At 35.8% G+C, this 27,935-nt stretch overlaps 1 protein-coding gene across 7 annotated transcripts in view; it reads right to left on the reverse strand.

Moving 5' to 3' along the window:
- The window catches only part of PMCA (plasma membrane calcium-transporting ATPase 3), a 282,389-nt gene extending 255,420 nt beyond the window's left edge, over positions 1-26,969 (reverse strand). For 5 of the 7 annotated variants that reach the window (XM_089100641.1, XM_089100642.1, XM_089100635.1 and 2 more), the window contains exon 1: positions 1,232-1,400. The gene's annotated coding sequence lies outside the window, so the exon portion shown is untranslated. Of the gene's footprint in view, positions 1-1,231; positions 1,402-26,831 lie in introns of those variants that run through there. The other 2 variants (XM_089100636.1, XM_089100644.1) reach the window with 2 other exon arrangements.
- Between the last annotated feature and the right edge of the window lie 966 nt (positions 26,970-27,935).

A 27,935-nucleotide genomic window follows, 5' to 3' on the forward strand; every position in this document is an offset into this window, starting at 1 on the left:
AACACTAAAAAGGTCGGGCATTAGTCTAGCTGTGGAAATACCAAACATACAATTAGTTTATTTGTGTGTTTTACGGCTGGATGGTGCCCTAGTAGACTCCACAAAAGTCATGGCTTACTTGTGAAAATTACTGTCAAATTTACATTTGCACTTCACTTTGAAGACTAGAGCAAGAGGGAGGGGTTCCTAAATTATCCCCTACATGTGCGTAATTTTGCTAGTATTTTTACAACCAAAGTACACTTACAACCAAAAGATTGAGCACTTGAAGTTTGTGTTCCCCCTGACATGGGGAAACGTATGGGGGAAGGCGGACACCCCTCCTTATTATTTTCAGTCAGTCTGGTCTGTAGTCCTTCAGTATATTGACACAGACACTTAACGAGAGATTAAAAAAAATTAATTAATATGGCTTCTGAATACGATATCTAGACGTTTCCCTCGCCCCCCCCCTCCAATCTTTATAAAAATTATTTTTTTTTGGGTACTTTAATTGTAAATTGCCTTTTATTAGTATTTTCGTTGAAAAAAAAAAACGAAAAAAAACAATATCTCCCCTCAATAGATTTCGAAAAATAAAATTTTATTATTTATACATTTACAATTTATCTAATGATGGAAACATATGAAGTAAAATCAATAGATGAAAATCAATTTTGATCGATAAAAAATTCAGTCAGTAAAATGAACCAGTCAATCGGTAATGCCCATCCCCCCCCCCAATATTTTGGCCAGTGACGCCTCTGCCCACTGAAACATGTGATTTAGCGACAATCCTAGTGCTGTAACGTACACCAAAACGACAAAATACTTGTATCGTTTGGCTCACTAATTTTAGATCTATCCATTTACCAAGTCAGAACTGTGATATTATTTCTATAGTCATCATTTCTATTCTCGCATACTTTTCGTCAAGTTGAAACCCATTTATATGGATAAATATATAGGCTATATAATATATAAATATATAGGCTATATATATATATATATATATATATATATATATATATATATATATATATATATATATATATATATATATATATATATATATAAATTAAAGCAAATTTTAGAAATATAATTCGGTAGAAGGATAAAACTAAATCTCAGCTATAGAATAGCAAAATCGTCGTCTTACGTTGAAACATCCAAACCGTAGGACATAAAATACCAAAAACAAGCACAGGGAACAAAACTCAAATAACCAAAATGCAAAACCGTAAAAAATTACCTATTTAAAATAAAAATCCAAACGAAAGATCACTTGTAATAACTCCTCAAAGAAAATAAAAATCCAGGACACCTTTTAGTAAACCTTCCACACTCAATCCCTGAACTGTAATTACATAAATTAACAACGATGGTTCACATGGGACAAAACCAACAAGAGAACACTTCCGCTCTCTTTCAGGGAAGGTCTCTTTGCCCTAGGAATAGTCCCAGTTCATGCCATCATGGCGGGAGTGATACGCAAGCGTGGCAGTTCCCTATTGAACCGCTAGGAAACAAAAATAGGACTGCATTCGCAAAAGTTTTTAGCTAAACACAGGTTTCATACGAAATCAAATGAATAAATGCTATCTACATCAGACATCTGAAACGAGAGTAAACCAAAAGAAAAATAAATATAAGTTGAGAATATTCAAAATAATTAACTCACAAAGTTAATATAACCAAACAGGTTGTTGAATTATACAAGCTATGTTACGCAATCAAGGAACCAAAATTGTTCTAATCCACAAATAAAGAATAACGTTTTCAGATGTAAACACCCCAGCATCCAGGGGACCCCCTGCCTAAGGGTCAGATATAATAATAATAATAAGGGTCAGATATAATAATAAGGGTCAGATGTATAATAATAATAATTTATTTATTACCCACTATAAAAAATAAGCGTACTACAACAAGAAAAAAAAAAAAAAAAAAGCAAACTTGCACACTTAACAATTATTTACATAAAACGACGTAAATTATGGTGCGCAGTAAGACCTGTAGATAACGACAGATTTCCCGCAAGCACAGTCACTTTTTCCCGTAAATCAGGGAGGCCGAATCGCGATATTAGATGCCGGTTCGGGAATCACGGAGGGAGGCACACAAGGTACCGAGAAAATGTCCATATGTGTAAAAACATTGATACATATAGACTGGGTCAGGGATAGACTGGCAAAGCAAGAGGGATAAAAGTTCTTTCCTGAGCCATGTCACTTTTGCGCCGGTCAGGCCCAAACGGTATTTTTATGTGCCCTCCTCAGTTTTTTCCCATGTGACTTCTTATGGAAGGGATGGTCGTAGAAACTCCGAAGGAGGTTCATTTCCTTGGAAATTCAAAGTTCTAGTGACCTCTTTTAGAATCGGCAGTGATTGGAGGGCAGCCGACTCCCCCCCCCCTCCGTTCCCTTTTTTCTTCGCAACTTCCGTAACCCATCACGATATCAGATCAAAATTTTTAGACAACCAATTTGCTCAAAATAATCAAAAGGTATAGTAAAAATTCCTTTGGGGATATCATGAACCCCATATACCCTGGGGCAAGGGCCGTAATTTATACCTACTGTTTACATAGATCTTATAGTGGACGGGGGGGGGGGCGTGTTTGATCTTCGGTGTCTGGTTGTCTAAGAACACAGGACTGATTCAATCGAAAACGAGGCCCAACACAGGGCCAAAAAGCTAGATAACTTTTTTTTCAAACGGCTTGAAACTTACATTCATAAGAACCCCCAAAAGTGGGTCAAAAAACGTTTTTGGGGTTGGCTAAAACTTATACCTGAAAGGCATTGGACTAAGAGCACCCATCAAATAGGATATCTGTAATATCCCCAGATCAGATAGAAAGATCTAGCTGAAACTTTCAGGAGGTGTTGGAGGGGAAGGGGTCAAGTAGACCTCAGATTTTAATTAGAGGAAGGGGGAGAGGTAAATCTAAAGACACTATGCAGATTCAAGCTATGAAAAGAGGATATCTGCAATAGTTCGGAAACATCTTGGAGGATACAGTTAAAACTTGCAGGTGGTGTCGGGGGAAGGGGCATGGGATTCCAAATTTTGTGCTGGAGGAGAGAATAAGTGCCAAAACTTATTATTTTTTCTGTTCCACCTAAACTATTTCGTACTATAGCCTAAGCTCCTATGAGGAGCAGAGTCTATTCACGTCTAAGTAGCGAGGTAAATCAAAAGACAATATTTGCTACCAGGTTTTTAAAATAGCGCATCTGCATTACCTCGGGAATGGCTTTGGGTACCTAGTTGAAACTTCCAGGGACCAAGTGGACCTAAAATTTTCACTTGTGGAACTGGGCAGAGTGGAGGGCTAAAAATGCTTCCCTGATCAACTGTATAGGAAGGGCGAAGAATCCACAAAATATCAGTGTTAAGAATATATGAAATTTTGGAACTTTCAGCCTTAATTTTTCAGACCACACATAAATAAAATGTGTAATATGTACCCTAAATGTTTGGTTGCATTCACCTGTCCTCTCACTTTATTCCTCTCACTTTTAATTCCTCTCACTTTAATGCCTTAGGAAAATATGGATCTTTGAACCCATTTTCCTTTGGGAAAAATGCTGGTTCTCCAAAGAGTTAGACTTGTGTATACGCATGTGGGTACGCACATCAGAAGAAATGTCATCAAAAGAAAAAGCAGAACCAATAAAACTTGCCAATCATTATAAAGACACTACAAACAATGTTACAAGGGCTAATGCACATCTTCGTGTCCAAAAAAACTGAAGTCAAATTGATAGAAACAAAATTCAACAAAGTAAAAAGAATTCCAACCCTCAGCAGAAGTCAGTAGATAACAACGAAACTAAAGACCAGAATCGTCGATCTAGCTTGTGAGTTGCGTCAACAACTGACAAAAACAGTACCAATAAAACTTACGATTAGACTCTTATACTGATGAATGTATTCTTCAAGGTGACAGTAAACAATCAGACAAGCAGATTTCTGTGAACCTCCTCAAAAAAGTGCAGCATACGCAACATCAGACGAAAACTTAAATCCTGGTACAACTAAACACGAGATTATTGTACGAATCCTTATAACCATGATAGAACTGAGGCCAAGAAAAAAGAATCAATTGATACCAAAGATAGAAGTAAATGAGCAGACACGTCAAAAATGATACCAACGCTTATTTACCTCCTAATAGATCAAAGAAAACCGAGGAAACTCGAATTCTCAAAAATGAAGAAGAGAATACAGTACCATACGAAAAGCGAGAATCCTGGCGCTATTAGGCATCGTATCCAGAATAGAACTGAAGCCAAGTCAGTAGACACTAGAAATAAAAAAGTATAGAAATATCGAAGAATCAGCAGAAGTCAGGAGATTGCAAGGCAATTAACAATCATAATCAGTCCCCAAGGAAGGCAGTTAGGCAGTCGAGTAGGGAAAATATTATTTACAAAACGTATAGTAAACGAGAAGCAGGGGAATACTTATATCTTTGTAAACGAGAAGCAGGCGAATGAAGCACTCATTACAGAAAATATTCATACAGATGACATGAATCTTGTCGGTTCTGCGAACAAGACCGTTATCACAAAGGCGACTGTTGTTACTATGATTTTATTCAGTCACTTGAGTATTTCACTATCTAATCTGCAAAATACAACACATAGAGTCTGGTGCTACTATTATCATGATCCTGCTTTGACTGAGCAGCCGAGTACGGAAAATAGTGTTTCCAGAATGGAGAGACACGATCCTTTTCGAAAAGACAAAGACCAATCAGCTGAGCTCAAACGTGAAAGAAAACGACCACTCACTTAAAAAGGCTGTCAATGTTTATTCTCCTCCTCAGGCGTAAAAAGGGGAGGAATACAAATTCACAATAGAAACCATTCATACTACAGGCGTGAACCATATCCTTTCTATGAACATGGCCATTGTTGCAAAGGTGCTAATTGCTACTATTACCATGATACTCCCTTAAAAACTGGGTCAAGTACATATTATCAGTCTTCTAGTTATCAGAGTCAGGGAAAAACTCCGAAAACGAGTGGCGCTTCGCATAGGATATCTAGATTGAAGAGAAGACAAGAAAACCGCCATCTTTAATGTTGAGGACAAATTTTGACCGCTTTTTTCGGAAGAAGGACATAAATTCTTCAAAAAATCCCATTTCTTTTTTTAATAGAAAAGAGAGAAAAAGTATTCGGATTAATCTTTCGATCAATCGTACTTAACAGGAGAAAAAAAAACTATTGTTTTTTTATTACAATGTAGTTTTTGTTATGGACACTTACTATTATACATATTTTTTCGCTATCATAATAATGTTTCTTTTATTTTGTTTATAAAAGGAATGACAATGTGGTCTGCGAAATTATGCATTTAAGATACTACAAAAACTGTAAATACGACCGAGATTGATACGATCGGTCAGAATTTAGTAAAATTTGCCTTAAAATTTACCCTAGCCCAAAATATTAAGGTAAGTAGTAAGTAGGTAAGCAGCTAATACTCAAGATTGGGTAAGTAATAACAGAAATCGTATCAATCGCATTTACCTAACACTAAACGTTATTTGAAAAAAGATAATTTTGTATGTTTCATCCTGGTTTGCTAAAGCGGTGATGAAAGATTTTGATCAGGCACATACACAGGAATTTATTAGGGGGATGGAGTATTCGTCAAAACAGTAAACAAACGGTATATTACTAAAAACTAGTGCAATATTTGGTGGAAGGCTCAAATCCCCCCCAGGACCTATTTTAATATCCTTGTAGTAGTACACTTAAAAATTCAGTTATTTATGTCATATACACAGGACCGTAATCAGGATTTTTTTTGGGGGGATGGGTATTTTTTTTGGGTGGTTTTTAACAAAAGCACTTTAAAAAAGCATCAAAAATTTGTTTGTATGCTTTTTTGTTACGTTTTACGAGTCGGACAAACATTTCAAGGGGGAGGTTCAAACCCAATTCCTGGATACGGCCTTGCATATAACGTAAAAAGACAGTCACTACAGTATGGCTAAATAAAGATTGAAAGTTATCATAAATTAACATGATCATTCATGTTCTGGAATAACTCTACTATAAATAATACCTTTTCTTTCCGTGATATTATTCTATCTTAATTTAAAGATTGAATTTTCGCATGAATTAGTTTCCGGGTTTAACAGGCTTCAAGGCAATGTGACATGTGCCTCTAAATATAAAAAGAATCACGATTACTAGAAAACTTGACTCTAGAAACTAGACTCAGTCCTCTAAGAAGAAAGGATACACAAACCCTTGGAAAAAGTCAATCAAAGAGGAAACAGAAACAGGCGCGATTTCCTCCTTGTGTAATTCCACTGGCTTCTACCACCAGTAATACCAACTCGTATTATAAAACTAAGTCGCATAGACTGGAAATAAATGAATGTGAAGTGGTGATGCTGGGTAACGAAAAGATGGATAAAGTAGATAATTTCACTTAACTAGGTGGTATTACTAGTAAAGATAGTAGGTGCAGGGAAGATGTTTCTAGTAGAACAGTCAAAATCCAGGGTGTTTTTTTTTACAAGTTGAAAAAAAAGGTTGGCAGAATAGGAAGACGAGTCTGAGAACCAAGACTAGAACATTGGAAGCTACAATGGTGACAGTGGTCCAGTATGGTTCTGAAACGTGGGCATTTCGAAAGGCGGAGGAGGATTTAAAAGATTCTTTTTTCGGAGGATATGTCTACGGATTCTTTTGTGTACCCATCTGACAGATCGTATTTAAAACAATAAGTTATGCAAAAAATGTGGTTCTATCACGCTTTCTAGGGCTATAATGAGAGAAAGGTTGACAGGAATAGGTCACTTTCTGCGAACGAAGGATGACAAATTGTCAAAGATAGTCCTTTACAGCTAACTATCTAGGGCCAAACGAAAAGGTAGTCCCGGGATGGAGTGGGAAGAGGTCGTAAGACACGATTTAAAAGAAATTGGGACTTCTTTGGGAGGGTGTAAAGAGGGAAGCTTCGAATAGATTGGGATGGAGGAGCGTGCGTAGATTTGTTGGTCTAAAGCAGCTTGGTGTTGCAGTGATTTAGAAGTAGTGATAATATTATCAATATTAGGACCGAAATTCTTTAGGTTGTTGTTGTTAAGCCTTTATTTAAAAAAAAATAAAGGGTATTTATTAAACTTCCAAAATAATTGCCAAAACCGTTTGATAAGCTACTCTCAAAGATAGGATCAGTCAGGCAATGTATGCTCGACTAGACTTTGATTGTTTAGATTACCTCACTGGTTCTCCCACTGAGAACAGCTTAGTAAAAAAGAATTGGCAATTATCTTAGAGGTATGAAAACGCCCAGACTTCGACCAGACCAGACTTCGATCCTTCAGATTACCTCCTTGGTCCTCGCATTGAGAACAGCTTAGCAAAAAGATTTGGTAATTATCTTAGAGGTATGAAAACGTCTGATACAACCTTTATACGTTACAGCGCCAGGGGTTGAACCCACTTTACTGGCTACTCGACTGTTTTCTTCATATTTGTAATTGCTTCAACTGTAATTGCAAAGTTGTCCTTCATTACAAATACACAACATTTCAGGCAATAAAAACAAATGAGGAAATGAGGCTAATTTGGGATAATCTCATAATCTTCAGATGCGTTAGGGGGGGGGGGGCATCAGACTCACAATTGTAACAACTGTATTTTAAGGTTTTTTTATTATTTCAAGGTTATGATAATGTAGCCGCTAACGATGATGTTTTCTCCACTAATGATGATTGTAAAATAAGAATATTCAGAAACTGTTATGTTGTTCTACTAGCTTGAAAAAGCTGACTGCTATTACTTTTGTTTCTTCGTATGGACGCTGGAGAGATACAGTAGTAGTCGCAGTTCAATGGGCTCATGTCGATAATTTGGATGACCGGGGGGGAGGGGAGAATCCCTGACAGGACTAATAAAAAAAATGTATCTTTCACCCATTAAAAATTGTTTCCTTTAAATAATATTGCATAAGCCTTAACCTGGAGGATACGGCTCAAAATTTCAAAAATCTGCATTAGTATTGACAAACTTAAAATAATCGCAAAACATTAGCCTGTTTTTATGAATTATTTTTAAAAAACACATGTTATTCTAACAAAACTAGTATCTCCAAGTTGGAAGATTTGTTTTTACCATGTCTAATGAATTCTTTTCTTTTCTTCAAAAGTAATGATAAGAGGAAGAACTGATGCAAATACAGCCCTTCTGCAGCAACTACTCCAAATAATTGAACTCTTAGAAATAAAAACAGTTATTTCATAGGTGAGGATCCTCAACTCAAAAGCAAAGATGAACCTTGGTTAGAAAAGAAATATTCCTCAGCAACAGCTAAAATAAAATCATAAAATGTACGGTATAATAATCAACAAAATAAAATTAGATTACTGAACTTGAATAAATATTAAAGACTGTTCCATGGAATTTTCTTCAAAAGAAGAGATGGATGAATTTGAGCAGATAATTTTTAGTGGGAAATTTTTCAAGACATGCCCAACCATTTGATTGATCCCAATTAAATTTTTATGCAAAGCTGGCGAGTAGCTTTTGTTCTAAAATTCGCGCAAAAACATTCCATGCCATTTCTAACTTTTGCATCAACAACCTTTGTGATCCTCGGGCACGTACGTAGGATTTTGTGTTGTTTTTTTTGGGGGGGGGGAAGATTATAAACAACACATTTTATTTTATAATTTGAATCAGAAGCACCCAGAAATTTAGAATCAGAAGCACCCAGAAATTTGGGAAGTTTTTAAGATTTCGGGGCACGTTGATTTTGAATTGAATTTATCAAGTATTTTGGGCAATAGGTTGCATCAAGACTGGGCTGGGTAATTGTAGACAGAGAAAAGCCAAGACAGATAGTCCAAGTAATTGAGAGGCAAATGTTTAAATGGCTCGGGCACGGGTAAATAGCAGGAGTATGAATGACTCTCTTATTGGACACATACTTGTCAGGCCCTCCTGAACAATAAGTTTTATTTGATAATTGAATCTGAAGCACAGAGAAATCCAATAAATTTTATAATTTGAGGAGGCAGACCCCGAGGCCAATCCTTTCATCTGCGCACACCCCTAGTGATCCTGATACGAATCAAAATTATTTTAGGAAGTAATCAGACCAAAATCTCACTTCATTTTCTATACAAAGTTTACTCACCAGATCCATATCAATTACAGATTAGAGCCAGTGGCGCCAATTTTGTCGTTTTCTTTCAATTTTGTCAATGAAAATACCAAAAAAGTCACTTTTCAATAAAAAATACAAAAAAAGGTATCTTCGAAATCTTGGGGGGGGGGGTAATATCTCCCATCCTCCCTCCAATTTCCCCCACTTATTTGAATCTGCCAATCGATCTGACAGGGTTGACAACCATAGGTAATATGGTTTTAAAAAAAAGTCATATATACTGTCATATTTGAAAGTCATAAAAAAAAATGCAGAGAATATGTAACTCAAAAGGTGTTATGTTAAAAATTTAATAATAAGAATAAATTTATTGAATAATAATAAATAAAAAACAGAACAAAAATTCAAAATTTAATAGAATACGTCATATAATGCCTCTTATATTACACAGGCGATGTGCGTGTTAAGTTACATAAAATTCAAGCATTTCTTGAAAGAAAAATCACAGTTACCAATATATTTTTTCAACTGCAATTCTTGTCTTGTTCTCAAGTATAATCAATTCATTTAAAGTAACAATCATAATTTCAAATTTATGCCAATGTTGCCTAAATTCTCTAAGCAGTCTTGAAGCCAAAATTAGTCACGCTCAATCTCATAACTAGGAAAGTATATTCACTGTCAGGTTACTTTCTAAATTAGGCAATCGATTAATCTTAAATGATGCTTCTACTGTCAGCCAGAGTCTATTAATGAATAACTAATGAAACTGAAGACTTTGATTAAATATAGGGAGTTCATAAAAAATAATGAGGCCCATAATATATGCAGATAAGGAGGGGGGTTTACCCCCACCGTAGGAACTACTTAAAACATGCAACATTCAAGCTTTTTTTTCAGAGGGCCAGCATCATCAAAATCTGCCCCCTCCCCCGAAAAAAAGGCAGTATATAAAGAAGACACACAGACATCATCAAACTCCAACCATGTAAGGGAAATCAAATAGGAATATGTTAGTTTCCCTCCCTCTCCTAGACTTAAAAAAATATTCTTGTACCATCATGAGAATTATAGAAAGGGAGGAATTCCTCAATGGGTTGATCTAAGGAATTGTTGGGAAAACTTTATAAAAAAAAGAAACAAATCAAAATATATACAAATTGGATGACATGGATAAATAGACTCTTATCACCCCCAAACGTATTAACTAACAAAAATCAATGAGGGGGTCAGGGTATTTGTTAGTTTTATTTTTCAATTTGTCAACAAAAATACCAGAAAAGGGATTTTTTCATAAACACACCCAAAAAAGGCATTTTCTACCATAAGGGATTCAATCCCCCTCCCCCCACTTGAGACCTTGATGGAAACAGAATAATTGTTCAGAAAATACTAAAAATCTGCTCTTAGAATTAAACTTCTTACTTATTTTGATCCCACTGGAAAATCCTCTGTACACCCAAATCCCCAAGCATTCAGACCTGTGTTTAACCAAAATCATTTACAAACTTGAGCTATTATAGGTAAAATAATGGCTTTGCAACACAAAACATGTCACCTTGTCATGCAACATCAGGTTTTCCCCTCTCTGAGAAAAACACAAATTAATAGGAAAACAGTACTTTATAGTTGCAGGGAAATTGTAAGATTACTAAGCTTATGGTTAAACTACTTCTATAAAAACAGATGTTTTGGGTTTGTTTTTTTGCACACCGACCTTTATAAAAAACTGAAAAATAACTATTTATGAAGTTAAACTGCGGACTGAAGTATTTTAGGTAAGCTTGTAACAATGTGGTGATTATGCCTCATGCAAGAACTCAAGTTGAACAGGGCTAATCTAGCTAAGAAGAAAATATTAAAGGCATTCCACAAGGTGGAGGACCATCATTTCTGTGCTGTATCCCCTTCTATAAAACTCAAATTTGGTAACATTATTTCTTATGTTGTTATGTAACTCCCCTATTTTCGCATTTTTCTAAATCTATACCTCTCTGCATCCAAGTTAGATTTGCATGACTGTGTATTGAAGATTATACTTAACTAATAGAAATATGCCATTTTTATCTCAAAATATATTGATAAAGGAGAATTGGTGACAATTTTAGTGATGAAGACCAGTAGTGTCAATTTGCAAAATTTGGGGGGAGGGCAAAATTTATTTTCAATACTGAAGGGGGGGCAAATGTGTCGTTTTTTCAATAGAAATGCCAAAAAAGGACATTTTTCAATGAAAATAACCCCAAAACAAGGTGTTTTTTAAAATCTAGGGTGCAGAGGCAACCCCTTTCCCCCTCCCTTCCAATAGACACCACTGTTGAAGACACTTGTCTTTATTCGTTTGAAAATCAAAAATTCAACAAAAGCAACTTCTGACAATTTTTCAAAATAAAGAAAATGGGGAATAATAAGAAATAGTGTCATCTATATCAAAATTAACCGGCACTAACAGTTTACTTATTCTTCTGGTATTTATAAAGGACTTATATACAAGTTGACTCGTAAAATTAGTTTAGCTTTCTGTCTGATAGTTGCCACAAGCAGAAAGCTCAACCAATATTCATGAGAAGACACATCTGGGCTGCTATTGGAATATTTATGCTACTGCTTTTTAACAACAAATTCAAATTATTGTTTTAAAACACATGGTTTTAAAACAACATAGTTTCACTATTTTCTTTATTTTGTAAATCAATAGCTCCATGAAATGAAATACTATAGATTGCATAAGAATTTTGTTGCAAAAATAATATAATACTAATTAAATTTTTATGTTCTATAACTTAGTATAGAGACTAACAAATTTTGCTTATAAAAAAAAACTGTAAACACATGATTTTCAAACAGTATAACAAGTTAAGTATCTACCATTGACATCAATAGATTCCTCCATACATATGAAGACAAATCCCTTTTATGATTTTATAATCTGATTTTTTATCAATTAAAATTATCAAGTAATAAAAACAAATACAAATGACATCAAAAAGCACTGACATGACATCTTTGCATCTAAAAGCCACCAGTATCAACTGCTTACCACCAGTATCAAGATCTTACTCCTCATCAAAGCAGGAGTAAGCTCTGCTTACTCCTCCTCTACCCCACTTCATTCATTCATCCTACCCCTACTCCAGCTTCACTCATCACACCACATCCCCCACATGAATTTCACACTTCTTTCAAGTTTTTCTATGAGAACTCTTTCCAAATATTTGCTCACTTTACTAGCATTCCACAAATCATTTTGCCAATGATTTGTCTGTTAAAGGTCAGATTTACACCATGCTTCTTGCTCTTTGTCATTGCTGTGTTCCTCAAACCAAAATACATCATTTTGAGAAACAATGTAAGTTGATGACAGCTGAGAAAAACAAAACAATATGTTGCAAGACACAATCAACAGAAACAATACTGCCACATAGAGGTATAAGCAGTAAACCTACTCCTTTATGAAGAAAATGGAAATTAGGGGAAACAAGAAAACAAAAAGTGTCAAAAACTATAAGCTTCAAGAAACATACAGAACCTTCAAGAAACATACAGAAATGTTTCTGTATGTGAATGTTTCAAGAAACCTTCAGAACCTTCAAGAAAAATACAGAAATGAACAGGAAGCATATTATTTTATTTCAGATAGTTTGACAATAAAACATAAAAACATGAATTCAAGAGAAGATAACTCTGAATATTGGGTCCTTTACAGATCCTCAGAGATGATATCTTTTTCTCTTATTTTATTTTAGTAGCACGTTTTTGAACGTCTTCTAGTTCCTCTGACATGTAGGCAGTGTTTTGTGCTTGGGGACCCCAGACAGGACAACAAAATACAAGGATTGGCCTGATGTATGTCGTGTAAGCCAATAAGAGCTGACGATCTGAGAAACCCAGCCTTTGCATACTCGTTAAACTTTGGATTGAGTAGTGTCCTTTGCATACGATATTGTCTACGTGCAGTTTAAATGAGCAATCACTTGTAAAAGTCATACCCAGTATTGTCCGGGACGAAACAGTTGGAAAGGGAACATCTGGTATTGTAATATCTCGTTTGAGCGGGTTGAAACGTAGAACTTTCGATTTCAGCTCGTTCAGTTGCAGGCTATTAGATTTACACTGGTTAACGAAGTCCGAAAAAACTGTTGGTTCAAACTGCTGTTTTGCTAATGCGTTTTCTACTATGTATTTGAGAAGTGAAGACAAGTCGTCAACGAACTTGAAACGCTCCTCAAATTCTGCAAGGATTTTATTGATGACTGCGAAGAATAAAAGGGCAGCTAGTTTCGTTCTTTGGGGACAGCCACAAGTAAGTTTGGTCCACTCAGAGCGGATATCATCGGCAAATAACGGGTATAGCGATTGCCGTCGCCCTCGTAGAAAATCTCTCACTAATAGCAGCCAGTTTTTTTCCAGCTCTTTTTTTATCTTTTTTATCCAGTTTTTTTTTTATCTCTTTTAGATTTTTCAGTGCAATGAGGTGCTCTATAAGGTCGAATGCTTTCCTGTAGTCTGCCAAAAGTAAATCGATAACACTGTTTGGGCTGTCCAGCCACTCAACAATCAAATGGTACATCTGCACTAGGTATATTGCCGTGCTACTGCCTCGTATACAGCCATATTGGTAAGTGTCTATTGAGGGTGCAATCTGCTGTAATAGGGCACAGTGGATAAAACCTTCGGCCACTTTACCCAAGTTGGGAGTTATGGATATAGGTCTCAGGTGATCGCAGGACTGGGGTGCCTTTACTTTTGGAATGACCTGCACATAGGCAGCTTTCTACAATTTTGGGAACGATTGTTCTGAGAAACACTGATTTTTGATTTATGCCATCGGTTTGGCTAGAAAAGGTGAGTACCCTTTCAGTAGCTTCACAGGGAGTTCACCTGGGTATGTGGCACAGTTGTTACGTAGTCGTTCGATTTCATGGAAGACTGATATTTCGGACACTTCTACAATATCATCGGTACTAGTGTTAGCACTTATACACCTGTGTTAGCATTAATCTTGTTAAAACCAGTTTACCTGTAAATTGAACTGATGGTGACAAAATTAAGATTCAACAAATGCACAGAAAATATATAATATGGGCCATATATTTGGGCAAGCATTGAAAGGATAGGTTAGGTTAAACTGAATTTGCAATGGAAACAACTGTCACATTTGGATTCAGGATAAAATTCTGATTCTAGAAGTAGGCCTAAGTTTGTTTCTTAGCCTCTCTGAATTTTCTGTTAATACAGATATTTACCTTTTTTTTTGGGGGGGGGGAGATTAAAATAACATTAAGTGCTTTTAGGAATAAAATAAGGGTTAAACATGTATTTTCAACATAATTTAGCTAGGATGAAAGTGAAACATCACTTAATGCCTTTTTTGTGCTCTTTCAGAATTCAATAGTAGCTTCTGAAGGAAATTACATTTGAGCCCTTAATGTGGCCTCAAAAGATAAAAATTCCATAGTAACCAAGATTTTAAAAACATGTTTTCACTACCATGTTTCTTTTTAGAAACAAATTTTGAAATGTTGGGTTACTACAAGCTGATTTGAGCCATTTAAGTCCTTTATGGGCTCAAAATGTAATTTCCTCCACAAGCAATTATTGAATTACAAAAGAGCATAAAAAAGACATTAAGGGCTGTATTTTCTTTTGTCCTACCTAAATTAGGCTATGTTGAAAACTGCATATTTACATATATAAGTAAGACCTACACCAAATTCTACTGGCTATTCAGCCCAAGACCCCATACCCACAGTCACTAAATAACAATGAAAACAAGGTAAAATTCTAGTTTAGCTACTTTTTACTACCTTGGAAAGAGGTTAGGCTAGGAAAATGAAAGTTTCCAGCATAGGTCCACAGACTAAAGTATGTCCTGAGAAGGTATTTTTAAGTACCTACCTCCACTCCTTCTCCCTCTAGAGGACAGAGGTAATGTTTATGTTAAAAGACTATCAAGTAGACAAGAAATAAAATTACCTCTACAGTCGGAATTGCATCCTGAATCCAAATTTAACATGCATTATTGTCGGAAATGAACTTTACCTTCACCCCTATATATACCAATTCAGGATATATATTTGCACATTAAGATGGGGTGGGGATACATTTCATTTCCAACACAAATGAATGTTAAATTTGGAACAGTATGCAGTTCTGACTATAGGGGTAAGTTTGTTTCTTAGCTACCTGAATAGTTTGTTAATACAAACATCACCCAAGGGTAGTGACCTGTGATGACCTTTACAAAACTTTGTGTTATGAAAGTGAGACCTTGCAAAACAGATCTTCTGCTTAAATGAAGTACAAGAAAACTGTTTTCAGCTTACCCACTTCAAAAAACAGCGTGGTTGAACACAACAGCAACATTTTAAGAAATTTAAAAATAAATTTCTTGTGAAGTATTGTCTCGATTTATCAGTAGTTGTACCGAAACAATCGTGATCAAAATCCTCCTCAGGGCCAAACTGTGGTGTTCTTTTGTGGATGGTGAAGTTTTCCCCACAGTAGAGTGCAGATAGTCTTGTATCATATTACTATCTTTTCCTGTTTAGCTTAAAGCTTATTCCAATAGGCAATTCAAAGAACTCCCCCTAAAAAAAAGTCCCTCCGGATCCCACCCTAAATACTAATGAAATTGATCCATTTTTACACCATCTTGGCTGGTCAAGCTCTCTGTCACAAAGCTCACACGAAAGCTAAAATTCTGAGAATAGGACAATGATCAGTGTTGGAGCTAATTTCACCATAGATGATAATGGATTTCAAGGGGTCCTTTCTCGGAGCTCCAAAAAAAGGAAAAAAATGTCCCCAATCAAAAGTATTTCCCCTCCTCCTGTCCAAGTTTCTCCTTCCCAAAACTTAGGCATTTACCTCAAAATTACTCCTAATACCCCCTTTGAAATAACAAAGATTACTACAATAAGGCTTGCAATTTTCAAAATGTTAAAATCAATGTTTTCTCTTAACATTCACCATGATGGATCTTGGCTAATAGCTGTCCAAGATCAGAAATCAGCAGATATAATACTTAATCTAAAATCTCTTCTGAATACCCCAATTGATTCATCTAAATGGAACCCAAAACAATCCCCAACAAAAATAGTAGTGTATAATATTCCCCTAGAAATACCAATTCAGGAGTTAAACGAAGGGCTCTCAGATAGGGCTGGTAACACAATCCCTGTAGAAGATGTCACTCAACTGGGTAAACCCAACTCTAATGGATTAAAAACAAGTAGATCTTTCTTATTTACACTGAAGGAAAAAATTAATATCCCAGAAAAGCTATTCCTATTTGGGCAAATCAAACCACACAAGGAATACAAGCCAAAGCCTACCCAGTGTCAGAAGTGTTTGAAACTGGAACACACAACAAATAAATGCAATTCAATTCTCCTAGTCTGTAGTAATTGTAAAGGCTCCCATCCTAAAGATTTGAGAACTTGCAACAACACTCAGCCTACTTGTATTAATTGTAAAGGCCTACATGAATCCACCTATAAATGACGATACTCTGCATATAAAAACGACTACTAAGGGTCTAAAAAGCAAGAGAAAAGGACATTCCATACCCTTTTGCAGCTATGGAAGCAAATGCTGCCCAATCACACCAAATAAAACCCATATTGAAACCAAATAAAACTCTCAAGTCAAACACTCCCAATACATCAAGTACTCCTTACAAAACACCATCCTTTAAGCCCCCTAGCTCACATCTCTATCAGAAAGAAACACCAAGCCAACAAGCCTCCTTGCCTAGTGAGATGAGGTCAGCCTGGCACCCCCTCCCAAAAAGAAAAAAACCAGAAACACTACCAGGAATTAATCCCTTAACTGACAAATTGGATGCACAACCAAACATGCAAACCCCAAATATATGCTTATTCATTCTAAACTGCAATGCACTTCAGGCCATGGATATACAACAACAACAGAAAACAAAAATCATTGCAGAATTGGCAAAAATCTACATCCCTGATGATATGCTCATTCAAGCAAAAAATATCTGGCTCTATTATTAACAAAGCTGAACATTGATATACAGTCAAATACAAATTAAGTCAGCAACACAACACATATCAATACTCCAGTGGAACGTAAGATTACTTACAGAAAACAAGTGAAATGAATTAATATATTTTATGAATAATTATTCTATCAATACTGCTTGCCTCCAGTAAACTCATTTAACCCAAAATCAACAAATTAATTCTGAGATACACTATCATGAAAAAGGATAGATCATCAAAGAGAAAAGGAGGTGGAGTAGCTTTAATAGTTAAAAATAATATAAAATTCTGTGGTATCAACTCTCCAGATTTTGTAAATGATGTTGATGCAATTGGTATCAGTGTTTGGCTGAATAATACAAAAACTTACATATTAAGCTTTTATAACCCTAATGGCCAAACCACAGATGCCATGGATTTCTTCAGCTATATAAGTAATCCTAATATGTTGAAAAATATCATTATTTGTGGAGACTTTAATGCCCACAGCCTTTTGTGGGGGAATAAACCAGCAAATAAAGCTGGTAAGTTCATTGAGCGTATGATTTCAAATAATAATGAATTAGCTGTTGCTACCCCTCCAAACATGAATACATATTTCAACCCCAAAGTGGCAGTTTCTCTACAATTGACCTACAAATTGTGTCTTTAAATATTTTGAATAAAATTTATATAAATAAAATTGATAGTCTATGTACTGACCACTTTGCCATAGTTTGCTCCCTAAACGAACCTGCTGAGACCCTATCACATACCTCCAAATATATCAACACTAAAGCAAATTGGCCTTTGTTCCAAATTAAGCTAAATGATGAAATAACAAGTTTCACCCCTACTTCATATATTTCAAATGCAACAGCTGACACACATGCTAAAGTTTCGGGATCTTTACAAACAAATAAATCTAATCATGCTATACCCTGGACAACACCTAGAAAATCCTTTCCTAAACACATTTCTAAAGAAAGGAGTACAAATGAGTGCCAAAGTAATTCGAAAACAAAAAAGTCAGCTAGGATAATATTCTTAAAAAAAACATCACCTACTACATATTTAAAAAAATTGCAAGCAGAATCTAATCTAAAAAGGACCATAATAAATGCTAAATATAACTACTGGAATAATTTTGCAAATAATCTCTCCAGAGAAACACATCGTCCCCTGAGAGCGGTTTTGTCGTAACTAAGGTTTTCAAAATTCCGAGAAAAACGACTTTGAAAAGTTCACCTTTGCTGGAACTTACACAGTTTTCTTCGCAAATAACCGATTTTCTTCGCAAATACATAAAAAAAGAGAAAAAATAACAAGGAAGGTCTCCCCAATATGAGATGGAAAAGGTAAAATTTTCATTGTCGAAACTTGAAATGAAATACAGATACGACAATCCGCCCTTAACGAAATGGGAGTAAGCTTAGATACGATAAAATGGTGTGGGCTGCCTATTCTTTTCACCATGAAGATACCACAAACGAGTTCTGATGCAGCAATACTATTTGAAAAAGTATAAAAATTAGAAAAAACGTCAGAAACGTTTATTTTTTGTTGAGTTTCTTTGCCAGCCACCGTTTTGCTTCAGTGGAATCCTCCTCTGGACAGGGATCTCGCGTAGACGGAGAGGCTTCCAAACGTTCAGCATCCCCCTTGGCCTTGTAGTACTGTTCAATCTTGGTTTCAAAATACTCCTTGTCTTGGTTGGGGATGAACTTCAAGAGATACTTTACATCTTTGATTTTTGCCTCAGGTAGATCAATCTTTTTGCCACAAAGTTTGGGCAAAACAAGACGTTCAACAACACGGACAGCTGAAGTGTTGGGACACTTTTTAACCGAAGTACATTCTTGTGATATAGTAGCCATTTGCAAGTCTCCAGAGAAGGAAGTTTTGAACTCTCTTAGCGTTATCCTGACAGGACTCAAGTTGTTTTACCTTTGAACACAGTACCAACGAGTACTTGTACAGCTTTGCTGGCTTTTGAAAGTCAAAGAACTTTGACTGGGTCATTTGCAGGACATTAAAAGGATGTATCCTTCTTACTTTCAGTAACTTCCTCACCAGATCTAGTGGGGATAACAAATCAAGATGCTTTAGCCCCCGCTCAATAGTGCTATGTACAGCATCAACCTCCTGTATACTCAAATGACCTGGTTCACAATACTTCATAACCACTTGTTCTAAGCGCGGAAATTTTCTTAGAACATCTTGGATGGCAAAGCTTATAATTGAGTTTTGGTTCTAGGGACACGCAGGAGTCCAACCAAGTAATTAACTGGCAGATATCAGGGTAAGTATCAAGGACTTTTTCCAGTATGGCCACTAGTCCACTAGCTATTTCGTTTGCTCCACGTCCAGCCTCAAACTCGGACCAAATGCAACAGTATACCTCATTGATTTTCTCTCCAGTCCTTCTCTGGAATGAAAGAATTCCCGTGAGGTTGAATGTAGTTATCTTCCTTTTATAGAAAAAGGAAGAAACATTACCCCGGGGCAGTGGAAAAACATTCTCCAGATCAAAACAAAGTAGGGGAATAGATAGGTTTGACATGTCCACGTCACGTTCAATCTCGGTCTGAATTTTACTTTTTACATGAGCGTCATACTTGTCTTTTACTTCCTAATCGATTTCAATTCGGTTTTCTTCACTTACACGTTTTTCCTTGCACACATCACATCGATCTGTTTTCGGAATATGAAATGACAAACTAAACTGCGTGTTGTAGATATCACAATACTTCAACTAACTAATATGACTTCTTGCTAGTTCTCTGCAGTATTCCTGATGCAGTTCATGCATTTTGCAAATGTTTAGATTTGCCTCAAAGAATTTTCTGGTAGACAGAAAGATCATTTCTGTAGTTAGATGGTTGTCAAGCTCCTGTATGTTGTGTGTGGGTCAGATCACTTAGATCTTTAAGGGTGTGTCCAAGCTTGGCAGCTGAAGCTACAGGAAGGTCCAGAGCTGTAAATTGCTTAACAGACAGGCTGCTGCATTACAAGGAAACACTACCAAAATATGACCATAGCCCAGATTTATTCTGACCACTGATATGAACCAAAAATCATAACAAATCAGGTAGCCTATTAAATAGGCTACCTGATTTGTAGCCTTTTTAATATTTTGTTCCAAGAGTATATCAAATTTTATATACTCTTGGAACAAAATATTAGTCAATTCCACAAAAATGAGGTAGGCCTACCTGGATTCCTGTAAATATTTTGGAACTTGTGCGGATGTTGTAAACAATGTCCGCTTGGGTCTCATTGTGAAACTTTAACCAAATCTTTTCTTCTTCAAAAGTATACGTTGATGGAGTTACGACAAAAATGTCCATGTAATTTTCCCATATGAGGTACGACAAAACCGCTCTTAACTAAACGGCAAAATGTGAGATACGATAAAGGAGAAATCTAAAATTGGGGCACTTTTAGCTGAGCTACAACAAAATGGTTGACAATATCGGATAGAGCAAAAAATTTCACGTTAGATGGCAGTCCTAACTCCACTTCCCGAAAAAGTCGCAGATACGACAAAACCGCTCTCAGGGGACGACATGAGCCAATTATACATAAAGTCATAAGCCACATCTGTGGGAAAAAGACTTCCCCCAACCCACTCCTGTATGAGCTTATACATAATAATACCCATTATGACAATGATAATGAAAAGGCTAAGCTATTTGCCACTCATTTTCTTAATAAGCTAACATCAAATAATTGTAACAAAATGCCCCCAATTCCTATGAACCCAAGTTACCAACCTCGCCCAGGATCCGAGTATATAACCAGTCCATTTTCAATCCAGGAAATGAATAATGCAATACATTATATTAGGACCAAGACTAGTGGCAGCTATGACAATATACACCCTACAAGGATAAAGAATCTCACCCCTTCATACAAACAGGAACTTCTAAATTGTTATAATCATTCTTGGGCTTCATCTATGTTCCCCAATATCTGGAAATATTTGTCTCTCCTACCAATCCTAAAGAAAAATAAACCCAAAAATAACCCTGAGTCTTATAGGCCCATAATGATTACTTCTGTGATGGGGAAAATAATGGAGAAAATGATATATTTCCAACATCTGTGGTTTGTTGAATAAAATAATATGATCCCTCACACTCAAACTGGATTCAGGAAACACCATTCCTCAACAGATAATAATAATAATAATAATATAATGCAAAACAAATAGGCCACAGGGCCTCTACAAAAATCCTCTACAAAGATGCTTTCATATTGTTAACAAATGCAATAAATAAATCATTCTGAAAAAATAATGTCGTAGTTGCAGCTTTCCTAGATTTTGAAGGGGCATATGACAATGTGAACCACCAAATCTTTTTGACTAAACTTGCAAACCTTGGAATACCCCCCAAACTAGTATATCCTATAAAATCTTTAATACAATTGCGAAGTTTCATTGCTTGTGTAGGTACATCCTCTTCACCCCTAAAAAGAATAACCAAAGGCATACCTGAAGAAGCAGTCCTGACCTGCCTCCTCTTTGCCCTATGTCTCTGGGACATGAACCTCCCCCACACAAATCTGCAATATGCTGATGATCTGGTACTATGGTCATCTGGCATCACCTTTGAAATAGCACAGTCAAAGCTGCAAAAGTCACTTTTCCAACTTGAAAAATTTTCTGAACATTCAGATATACCATTGCACCTACCAAGTCAAAAAAAATGTCAAAAAGTCACCTACCAGGTTCACCAAAAGCAAATTCAAGTGAATATAAGACTAACTCTAAATAGAACAACTATTCCAGAAGATAAGCATATAATTTATCTTGGTATCATGCTTTATCAAAAACTTAATTTCCACCTCCACATTTCAAACACAACAAAAAAATTCTATAGAAAAACAAGTATACTAAAAAGACTTCTTTCCACACCCTGGGGCAGTAAGGAGAAAACCTTACTCCAGTTTTATAAATCAAATATAAGACACCATATTGACTATGGGCTCATCGTCTATGGTGCATGTGCAAATACCCAGATGCAAAAAATTTAAACAATACGAAACAATATAATACGTTTCATATTTGGTCTTAGGAAACCCACAAGCACCAAGTTTCTGCTTATGGAGAGTGGATTAACAACAATAAGGGAGAGACGTAGATTTCCCTTGATAAAAATCATACAAAAATTGAATCAAATACATCAAACACCCTACATAATTGGTTGAGAAATCCAGCCATGTATAGAGGCATTGCAGATGAGTATGCCAATATTCAGAAGAAGTTCCTTGTACTCGCAAAGTCTATTACACCTATTTTCCCCCAGTCCCCTCCATTGAATTGGTCAATCCCCATAATAAATACTTATTTCTCAAAGTGGACTAAAGATTTAACCCCCATCACTTTTGTCGAGAAAAAATTTGCTGAACTTAATACAATTACTTATAAAAACCATTTCCAAATCTTTGTTGATGGGTCCAAAATGAATGAGAAGGTAGCAAGTGGTGCCTTCCTTCCTCACCTGAAAATTGCAATGGGTGAGAGTTTGTATAATAATGTATCTATAATGTCTGCAGAGTTAAATGCCATAATCATGGCATTAGAACACCTTATGGAAAATAAACCCTTGATTGCTAATTCAAATAATATTATAGTTTATTCTGACTCTTTATCAAGGCTTCAGTTGCTGTCTGCAGCTCCTCAGTATAAGCTGGATATTGACACTTATCATTGTCTTAGTATTACATTAATTACCTTAATTTGCACTTTGGAGCAAATTAAGGTCCATGCTGGATCTGTTGTGCTCCGGGTCAAATGATGGCAAAAATTCGTCACTGTGTTAGGGCCCAGTGACAAGCCATAGGAGAGGTCTGCTGGAGAGATGCAATTTAAGCCCACTTAATATAAGCTTCTGGACGAGAAGTGGGAGGTGTCCACTTCTTATCACTTGAAGCTTTTCAAAAATTGTCTATTACGATTAAATTTTCATAAAGTTTTAACATTATAGATAATCTTGCTTCAAGTGGCATAAGAACTTATCTTCAGTATATTCCTAGCCACTCTGGTATAAGTGGTAATCATCAGGTTGATGAAATAGCATTAAATGCTATAAATATTGACCAGCCAAGTTGGAGACCAATCCCCATTAGATATATTTACCAATGGAGACTATCAAATATTATGTTTAATAAGAAAAATCCTACTCTTTCCCCTTTTCCCAATAAGTATTTTTCTAAAATTTATCATAGAATTTGTTCTGGAACAAATGGACTAAACTTTCTTGCATTCTTGTATCAGTTTCCTAATTCGAGTGGTTCAGTTCACATGTCCCCTCTTTGCAGGTATTGTATTATGAATAATGAAACACTTGACCACTGCCTATTTGAATGTAATATGCTGACGTCTGCACGGCATACCTTACATTGTAAACTGTTAAAGTGCTTCAAACAACACAAAATCTCAATATTAGCCAATAGAATATCTAACTATTCCTGCACAGAGAACAGGAAAATCGATATCGATCTTCTTATATTCGAAATCATTCAGTCGAATGACCTACCGAAAGATATTTGAGGATATATAATAAATCAGAGGCAGTCAAACCCGGAGCTTTGTAGCCCACAGAGTGAAGCAAAAGGAAAAGGGCTAAATAGTATCAACTGAAAATCCCGCCTGTTGTGAAATAGAAGAAGAAAGACTTTGCTCAATCCCAATTTATGAGGATTCAAAGATCTGCAAATACATTTTGGTGAAATTCTACTTTAGCTATCTTGGAAAGGGGTTAGGTTAGGAAAATGAAACCTTCAGTCGTGAATCCAGCCCTCCCCCCCCCCAAAGAAATAAAATAGGACTAGCCTAGGAAGGTATTGTCAAACTTCCATGTAAACCCTATTCTGATTTTTAGGTCTTAGAAATTTGCCTACTTGACAGGACCTATTGAAATTTTGACAAAACAATATTTTACTTTAATTTTCAGTTAGGCATATCAGTTTCTCTTCCTCTGGGTTTAGTTTTGAAAATACAATTCCTGTATTTGTAGATCTTTGAACTGTAGGTAAAATTCTGCTTTAGCTAGCCTACTTTTGGCTATTTTGGAAAGGGGTTAGGTTAGGAAAATGAAACTTTCAAGTGGGTCTACAGGCTAAAGTGTGAGCAAATTTTTCATTATTCATATTATTGACTTACAAATAAAGTAAACATACCACAATACCTTTTTTATGCTCTTTCCCAATATAATAATCATTTTTGTTGAAAATGAATTTTACCCCCATCCCAATATATACCAATTCAGGGTATATATTTGCACATTAGGGGGATGGGTGTAAATTTTATTTCTGATGTAAATGAGAGATAAGTTTAAACTTTCCCCCACCCCCTAATGTGCAAATATATACTCTGAATTGGTATATATAGAGGTGGGGGTTAAAATTCATTTCTGACAAAAATGATTATTATATTTGGAAAGAGCATAAAAAAATGGCATTGAGTGGTATGTTTACTTTATTCATAAGTCAATAATATGAATAAAAAAAAATTACCAAATTATGTCCTGGGAAGGTATTTTGAAGTACCTACCTCCACTCCTTCTCCCTCTAAAGGGTCCTGACCTTTAAAAATATGCTTTATAAAAGTGAAACCTTGCAAAATAGGGTAAATTTCCAGGTGGCCCTATAATTTATCTAGGATGAAAGTGAAAACATCATTTGATGCCTTTTTTTATGCTCTTTCATAATACAATAATTGCTTCTGGGGCTAGTTGCATCTTGGGCCCTTAAAGGGGCCCAAGATGCAAATTTTATTTCTAATGTAAATGGAGGTAAGTTAAAACTTTCCCCCACCCCCCTAATGTGCAAATATATACCCTGAATTGGTATATATAGGGGTGGGGATAAAATTCATTTCCAACAAAAATTATTATTATATTTGGAAAGAGCATAAAAAAAGGCAGCAAGTGGTATTTTTACTTTATTCATAAGTCAATAATATGAACAACAAAAATTTACCTATATTTGCACATTAGGGGGGGGGGTTAAGTTCATGGTAAATTTGCAGTGAAACCTTTAGGGATGGGTCTACATGCTAAAGTATGTCACAGGAAGGTATTTTGAAGTACCTATCTCCACTCCTTCTCTCTCTAGAGGGTCCTGAAATTTGTCTACATGACAGGTATATTACCTATTGAAATTATGACAAAACAACATTTTACCTTAATTTTCAGCTATCACTTTCTTTTCTCTGGCTTTAGTTCTGAAAATGCAATTCCTGTTATTTGAGTAGAATTTTAAGACACATCAATAGTTTTTTTCTAAATTTAGGAAATGTATTTGCAGATCTTTGAAACCTATTAAATTGGGACTGAGCAAAGTTGTGAAGCTAAAAACAATTTTCTTGTACTTCATTTAAGCTGAAGATCTATTTTGCAAGGTTTTTCTTTTATGACACACATATTTTTAAAGGTCATCAAAGGTCAGGACCCTTTAGAGGGAGGAGTGGAGTTAGGTACTTCAAAATACCTTCCCAGAATTAGGATATACTTTAGCCTGTAGACCCATTCCTGAAAGTTTCATTTTCCTAGCCTAACCACTTTAAAAGATAGCTAAAAGTAGCTAAAGTAGAATTTCATTAAAATCTTTGTGTCATAAAAGTGAAACCTTGTAAAATAGATATTCTGCTTAAAATGAAGTACAACGAAAATTTTCCAGCTTCGAAACTTTGCTCAATCTTGGTTTATAAGGTTTTAAGGATATGCAAATACATTTCTTAAATTTTGAAAAAAATATTGATATGGCTTAAAATTCTACACAAATAACAGGAATTGCATTTTCAGAACTAAAGCCAGAGAATAAGAAACTTATAACTGAAAATTAAGGTAAAATATTGTTTTGTCAAAATTTCAATAGGTAAAACCTGTCATGTAGGCAAATCTCAGGACCCTCTAGAGGGAGAAGGAGTGGAGGGAGGTACTTCAAAATACCTTCCTGGGACCTATTTTGGTAAATTTTTACCAAATCATAGGCCTATTATTGACTTATGACTAAAGTGAATATACCACTTGATGCCTTTTTTTATGCTCTTTACAAATATAATAATCATTTTTGTCAGAAATGAATTTTACCCTCACCCTTATATATACCAATTCAGGGTAGGCTATGTAATTGCACATTTGGGGGGAGGGGGGATATTTTATTTCTGATGTAAATGGGAGGTAAGTTTAAATTTTACCCCCCACCCCTAATATGCAAATATACACCCAAATTGGTATATACAGGGGTGGGGGTAAAATTCATTTTCCAAAAAAAATGATTAGCCTATTAGGCCTATATTCATAAAGAGCATAAAAAAAGGCATTGAGTGGTATATTCACTTTAGTCGTAAGTCAATAATATGATTTGGTAAAAATTTACCCATATTTTAGCCTGTAGACCCATCCCTGGAAGTTTCATTTTCCTAACCTCACCCCTTTCCAAGATAGGAAAGGGGCTTTAGCTACTAGCCAAAAGTAGCTAAAGTAGAATTTTACCCAGATTTTTAAAGGTCATCAAAGATCAGGGCCCTCTAGAGGGAGAAGGAGTGGAGGTAGGTACTTCAAAATACCTTCCCAGGACATAGCCTAGGCTACTTTAGCCTGTAGATCTATCCCTGAAAGTGTCATTTCCCTAACCAAACCCCTATCCAAGATAGCTAAAGTAGAATTTTACCGTATACGAAAACAATTTTAGGAACAAAATGCTTACCACAGGGCCATTTAAGATTTAAATCCTAATTTATAAATTTTTGATCAATATGTTAAAGAGAACTTTTGTGTAACTGAATAAATGTGTAGACTTTAAAACTGATTTTGGCTTTGAAAATTAATGTGTCAGGAAATCAGGTGTAATAACAATGTTTTAAAATATTAATAGTGAATATTTATATTTCCGAAGATCTAGCGTTGTTTTATATAAATATATCAAAAAGCCCAGCCTCTTTTGGTAATAAGTTGAGTTGTCATAAAAGAAAATATTTTTGACATTTTTCAGGCGAAGTTGACCCGTCGGCATTGAACAAAAGGACCGATCAAGTTGCAGCTAGCAGGCTGTGTCCAAGTCAACAGGAAGAGTTGCTAGCCTTTCAACATTCTCACAGGAGTTTGGCAGGAATGCACTGCGGCTCCCAAAATATTAAGTTGTGCCATTGAATACGTGGTGATGAGGACGATTACCCAACTGAAATTTGGCCATAGTCTCTTGAGTGACGCTAACTTCACTAACGACTAGGCACTCTTGACAAAAACACTCTCAGGGAGCTTGCTGCAGCACTGACAGTCTTTGGAGAAGACGTTAGCACAATTGGGCTCAGCATCAGCTGGAGCAAAATGAAAATCAAGTTTATTTATTCACAACAATCTCAACCACCCCCTCCTGCAGTACAAGTATGTTGAAATCAAGTAGCAGTCGTGAACAACTTCATGTATCTCTACTAAATTTTTTCAAGGGACATTTCAATCGAGAGCAAAGTCGACGCGCGAATCGCCAAGGCTTCTTCCTTTCTTGGGAGACTCCGAAAAATCTGATGCAACCCTATTGTCTGCTGCCTTACAAAGACGTGAATGCTCAATACTTCTGTTTGTTAAGTCCTACTATACGGTACAGAAACTTGACCAAAAATCACGCGACGACTTTGAAGAAGCTGGACGTGGCTCAACAAAAGTCTCCGAAAGATAGAGGGACTCCACTGGTTTTACTTTATCAACAACAACAATCTTTTGACCCGTGCGAAGCAGATCCCATTTAACCTGCAAGGTAGTACAGCGTTCGATGAAACCAGACGACCATCTTCTCCGAGTGCCAAAATAAACC

Source organism: Artemia sp. Qi Xiang Cuo, chromosome 14 (assembly GCF_049724085.1).
Source record: "Artemia sp. Qi Xiang Cuo chromosome 14, ASM4972408v1, whole genome shotgun sequence".
Lineage (NCBI taxonomy): Eukaryota > Metazoa > Arthropoda > Branchiopoda > Anostraca > Artemiidae > Artemia > Artemia sp. Qi Xiang Cuo.